This window comes from Hipposideros armiger, unplaced genomic scaffold (assembly GCF_001890085.2).
Source record: "Hipposideros armiger isolate ML-2016 unplaced genomic scaffold, ASM189008v1 scaffold_179, whole genome shotgun sequence".
Taxonomy (NCBI): Eukaryota; Metazoa; Chordata; class Mammalia; order Chiroptera; family Hipposideridae; genus Hipposideros; species Hipposideros armiger.
Window position 1 is genome coordinate 303307 of NW_017731529.1, and position 6717 is coordinate 310023.

Below are 6717 nucleotides of genomic sequence, written 5' to 3' on the forward strand. Positions count from 1 at the left end.
TGAATGCATAATAACCAAATCATACTTCCTTAGTAATTAGCTGCACAGTAAGAAGTTAAAAAATAAGGCACTATTTGTTGAAAGAGCCTAGCACATGGTAATACTCAATAATACACTCAACATATGTTATTTTATCTTCCATCAGGGAAAAGTTATTTTTTTCCAATACTAGAGAGCAATTGAAATTATTTTACATTTTCAAAATTATAATTTTGTTACACTTAGACCCAAAATAGAGACTTTACAGTGGGCACTGATTTATTTCATCAGTCTGATCTTGATCATTTCTTTGTCTCCAATCATGTTTGCTTCCTTTGGGCAAAATTTTTTATTTGATATCTTTTAATTCCATCTCCTTGTTCCCCTTGTCTCCTCCTTGAGCTCTTTCTCAATTGTAATAATAATGCAGAAATGAAAGGTTAGTGTCAAGGAATACACACAACACTTGTAAGGGAATTTCTCCTTTGCACCCCTCTGCCTTAAGCTATGAGAACACTTGCAAAAAATTAATTTGTAACCAAAAAATCTTTGCCTGTCAGCTTTCTAAAAGACTGAATCCAAACTCTGCCTCCATTTAGAAATCAAAGCTGAAGCTCTAGAAAAATATCTAGAATTACCTTATTTGGTAAAAAGCCTTCAAATGAATAAATCAAAGCAATAATTAAATAACTTCATAAAGATTTTTTAAGGCTGAAATTTTGCCTACTTTAATGTAAAACAACTGTTCACAAAATATGGCTATATATATTCCTGAGAATTTGTTTATAATCCTGAGATGTAATAAATAAGCACTTAAAGATGTTAATAATAAAGATTATAAACAAAATGTTAGGAATGGACCTAAGCCAATTTGATCATTCCTAATTATTAGATACTTTCCGGTAAATAACAGTAACCTAGTTCTGTTATACATAAGGACTATAGTTCTCCTCCCAAAAGTTTTGCTACCAGATGGAATATTACTGTGAAAGCAAGTCTCAGACCAAAATTTGCCACAGCTACAAATACTAGAAAACAAGTAGGCAAAAGAAAAGGTGACAATGGAATATTATTCACCTTTAAAAACAGGAAATTCTGACATATGCTATAACATGAATGTACCTTAAGGGAATTATGCTAAATGAAATCAGCCAGTCACAAAAAGACACATACTGTATGATTGCAGATAAATTAGGTACTTAGAGCAGTCCAAGTCATAGACACAGAAAACAGAATTGTGATTACAAGGGTCTGAGGGGAGGAGATAATAGGGAGTTAATGTTTAATGGGTACAGAGTTTCAGTTTTACAAGATCAAGAGTTCTGAAGATGGATGTTGATGATGGTTGTACAACATTATGAGTGTATTTAATACCACTGAACTGTACATTTAAACATGGTTCAGGTGGTAAATTTTGTTATGTGTATCTTACCACAATACAAAAAAAATTGGGAAGAAAAAAAGGTGATTAACCTAGTATCCTGTAAATTCAGTGGCATTGCTGTCCTTTGCCCTTTCAAGCACTTTGCAGGGAAGAGTCACTTAAGGCAGGTACAACACTATTCTAGTTGTAGAATTCTGCCAACCTTCTGGTAAGTTCAGATATCAGACACTTCCAAAAATGCTTAGACATATGACTTGATGGAGTCCTTAGGCTTAGGATCAAGCTCTTCTCAATAGCATAGCCTCGTGGGACTGTTAGATTCTTATTTCCTGTTCAGGCAAGTGTGGACATAACTGTGAAGTTCTCTTTGCCAAACTGTACATACTTTGAACACCACCAACATCAATGAAGAATCTATCATCCATATACTAATTATCAAGCCTTTTGACATGTATAAATGATAAATCTAGTCATTCTGGTTGGCTTTTCAAATACTAGCTAAACACCTCTGGGATAGATTCCTTATTAATTATTTCAACCATGAACCAATTGCCCTAGAGTATGAATTAATATACATATTTATCACACTAGTTCTCTACTTGTAGATTAATACCCCTTACTAGTTACTGGACTGCCCTTCATTAATCCTTTTCAAATAACACATAGGTTATTATATTGAAGCATTTTAAGGGCAGAAAATATCTACCTTCCTTACAACCTTTCTAGCTAAGTATTCCCCTCCACCCTTCTTAATTTCCCAGCTTCTTATTTTCCCTTCCAGCCTGATCTGTGAGTGTTTTAGGGAATAACCTCTATGCTAAACCCATTTTTCTGTCCATCTCAGCACTATTCTTTTCCCTGGGGTGGCATTGAGACACTGAGAGACTAAATAGCCTGATTTTCCTTTTATGTGGAAGGAATGAGAAAATGTTGGAAATATCCCACAGTAAACATATTCATTATAAATTTCATTATAAATTCATTATAAATTTACAACTTCCCACTGCCCTAGGAGAATGGACCCTAGTACCTGGAGGGACCTCTGTTGGTGAGCTCTATGAGGTGTGAAAGTTTAGAAGTAGAAACTAGACCCCCCCTAAATTGCTCTGCAGAAGGAAAAAATGAGCGATAGGAGAGATTGAAATACCTGAGGAAGGAAACACTAGGCACACAGAAGCTGGGGGCTGGGGGTAAGAGGTGAGCTGAGACCTGTGAGGTAGAGAAGGGAAAAGGAGTCCAGTGCTTGTGCAGCCGGGAACAGAGATTTAGAAAGAGATAGCAAAGTGAGCTTTTGAAGTGGTGTGCTGTGTGAGGTGCAATGTGATACCTTGAGAGCCACAAAATCGCTAAGATTGCAATATGCTTGGTGTGGTTGGATTTCTTGTGGAAACATAGAAAAGAGCTGACTGAGAAGAGAGCTGATATCTTCTGTAAAGAGGGTTACGTAAAGATGCTTAAGATGCCTTAGAATCCAGCTCTCAGTATGAGGGACTGAGATTTAGAACATTGTATAGGACAATGGAGGAAATGGAACCATGTTCTACACACACCAGGGATATTGTAGCTGGTTATTTCTGCTGCCTTCTAACTAGGTACCAAAGCAGACACACAATGACTCAATAATAGGAATTACCTAGATTTATCAAAGAGCCATAAACACATACGATTGATGTAGAACATTCTTCCTGCAGTCATTTTTTAAGTAAACATGTAAAGCATTTGGTACCTTAAAATTTTATCTCTTCATTTTTTCCTCTATTTTTTTCAGCTACCGAATTCTATCTTCCAGGTCTATCATGCCAAAAATACACAACAGAAATAGGAAAAACACATATTACATGAAAAAAGTTCATAAGAAGGCACAAGAAGTGTGGTCAAAAACTTAAAATATATGCAAATAGCCCAGACCACAGTTACAGCTTGGAAAGTGCTATTTCAAATCATAGCCAGTATCCACTTATGATGCAAGATAGCCAAATGGTTAGGATTTAGCACTACCCAGTTTAATGGTTACCAATTTGGATGAATACATGGAAAACATGGATTCAGAGGGCTCAGAAGTTAAAACTCCAAATAATAGAATCAAGATTTTTGAAATCTTGGTAGATTTGTATCATAAAACAAAATCAAAATGATGGTCACCAGCTATATAGATTGCCAGATATATAAAGACATGTCATTTCAGCTCCAGATTCACATTTCCATCTGTCTACTTGACCTCTCTCCTTGGATATCTTATGAGGATCTTAGGTTTCATACATCCCAAACCAAATTCTTGATCTTCCTTTCTAAAACACATTTATCTTCCAATGTTTTCTATTTAATCTGAATGCTACTACCATCTAGCCAATTATGCAAACAAGAAATACAATGCAGTCATTTTAGGCACCAACTTCCTCTTATCTGACAGTTTTATCTCAAGATCTTTCAAATATGAAGTTACTCCATTTCTACCATAATCCCAACATTTTTCCACAAGAGTACTGCAGTAGTCTCCTAATTGGTCTTCTTGGGTCTATTCTTAACTTTCTCCAATACATTCTCCACACCGTTGCCAGATTAATATTTTCAAAACATAAATCTGATCAATTCACCCAGATGCTGCTTGAATACTTCAATGGATTCTCACTGCTTTGGGGATAAAAAACAAAATATTTACCATAGCCAGTGAAGCCCTGTATGATTTAATCCTTTTTAATTTTGCCCAGATGTCCTCTTAAAGGACCTGTACACAAAGACTCACTCACAGGAACTCACCCTGGTCTCCAGTGGAGGGATGGTGACTCAGGGGGCTTCGGGGGCATGCGAGGGGCAGACTGGGGTGTGTGGTTCCCCAGCAATGGCTGGAGGACATAACCATTTTCACTGTGTGGGGTCTTGTTCCCATGCAACCAGCAGTCAGCACCATCTTTTCTGTGTTGAGCCCTCCCCCATGTAGCCAAATCTGAATCTCAGTTGCTCCACCCTACTGACTCACTGGGACACAGCTTTACCCAACTCTCCCCAAAACAGAGACACTTTCCCAGCAAGCAGCCAGCCCCATCCAAATTGCAGTCTTTCTTGGAAAACTATCAGAGGTGGGGCCGGTGGCAACTGGCCTCAGTGTGCTGTGAGACTTGCTGAGTAGCTCCAGGCCCAGCTCTGGACCAAACGAGAATGTACCTAACCTGGCGAAAACAGCCCTTCGCATTCTAATGACTCCCTGAGACCCTGCCTCATCCAACTTGTATACCACACAAGGCTTTATTAGTGGCTGAACCTTAAGGGAGCTGGCAGGTGGCAGCAGGTCTCAAAGTGTACTGGCTTTTTGCAGAGCTACCTAGACCTGGTACTGGTGGCAGCCATCTTTGGTTCACAGTGTGGTCTTTCCCACATGCATTCAGGTTTAGCACAGGCAGCAAACTATCACAGATCACTCTGTAGCTCCTACCAGGTAGTCCCCGGCTGGTCACAGACAGTGGTTGACCTGGGCCTGCCCCAGAACCAACATACTTGGAGGTTGGCTTCAGCCTACCAAAGAGCACCACCCAGTTACCCCACAAGTGACACACACAAAAGGCAGTCCCAACAGCACCAGAGCCCACTGTGGCGAATCCCACTCAGTGGGGTAAGCCCCCCACATAGTAGCCTTTATGCTGCGGACATGGCCAAACCCCAGAGCCAATCAACCTGAGGGTCAATTCCACTCACTGATGTGCCAATAGCAATCAAGGCTCAACTATAACAGGAGGGCACACACAACCCACACAACAGACACTCCTGGAGCACCTGGAGCAGGTGACCAGGGAGACTGTGCCAGGGTCCCAAAGGGCACCTATTACATAAGGCCACCCAGCCAAGATTGGAAGACATAGCAGATCTACCTGATACAGAAAAACAGACAGAGAGAGCCAACCTGAAGGAGGAAACAAATACGTCTCAAATGAAAGTACAGGAGAAAGCTCCAGAAAAAGAACTAAATAAAATGAAGGCAAGCAACCTCCTCCATAGGCCTATGGTTCTCAACCTTGACCATATGTTGGAGTCACCTGAGGTCCCACCTCATTGAATTCTGATGAAGTTATACCAAGGTAACAAGTGGGCATGAGTGTTTTCACAAGCCCTTCAGGATAGTCCAATGTGCAGTCAAGGTTGAGAACCACTGTTCTAAGGAGCCACTTTTCAGGTTGCTATATAAATGAGGAATATCCAGTTAAATTTTAATTTCTAACAACAAAGTATTTTTTTTAGTATAAGTATTTCTATACTAAAATGTTATCCTAAATCCTGTTCGAACTGAGTATCCTGTGTTCTTATTTGCCAAGTGTGTCAACTTTCGTTTCTCTGACTTTATTGTGTGGCTTCATAGGAAACAGGAGGCTAAATTACATTACTTAATTAGAAAGTATTACAACTTTTTGTCTAGTCTTCTTTCAGGACTATTTATAATAAACCTCATACCTCTAAAAATTTGTTTCTTAAAAAATAAAAAAGCACTGTAAATTCAGCCAGGTCTTTGCTTCCATTTGCTTTCTCTTGTTTTCCATGTGGTTCCTTCCAGCAGAAGGTCAAGTCTCTCTCAGGGTTTAAATCACTCTGATATCTTCCATCTCATTTTTCTGACTGTAGCTGGAAAAAATTTCTGGTTCTAAAGGGTCATGTGATAAGATTGGGTTGTCCTGGGTAATCCAGAATAATTTCTGTGTTTAGGTTCCTATCTCTAATTACACCAGCAAAGTCCCTTTTGGTATGTGTTATAACATACTCATAGATCTCAGAGATTGAGATGTGTATGTCTTTTGGGGACCACTCTGCCCATCACAGTTGTCTTGGGTGTAAGCTTCACCCCTTCATTCTGTCATACCCTCTACACCATACCTTTGTTGTAGTGGAGCACATCCTCCAACTGTTTCCTGAGAAAGAATGCGTGAAAAGAATATTTAAAACTTTTTACACCTGAAAATATATTTTTTTTGACCTCATAGCTTATTAATTTCTAGATTGGAAATTATTCCCTTGGAATTTATTTTATTTATGTTTCTGTAAAAAAGTCCAATGCCGTTCTGATTTCTGAATCTTCATAAATGATCATTTCTTCCTTCCTGGAAGCTATTAAGGTCTTCTTTCTAACCCATGTGCTTTCAAATTTCCCAATAATACACTTTGGTATAGATAATATTTAACCACTGAGCTGACAGCTCATGTCCTATTGCCCTTCAGTTCTGAGAACTGTTGTCCTGGTTTTCTTCATTAATTTTCTTTCTTCTATTTGTCCTGTTTTCTATTAGATATTTGACCTTTCCTTGTGTAATTGCCCTGGCTAGAATCTACTATACAATGTTGAATAAAAGTAGCAAAAACAAACATCCTTGTTT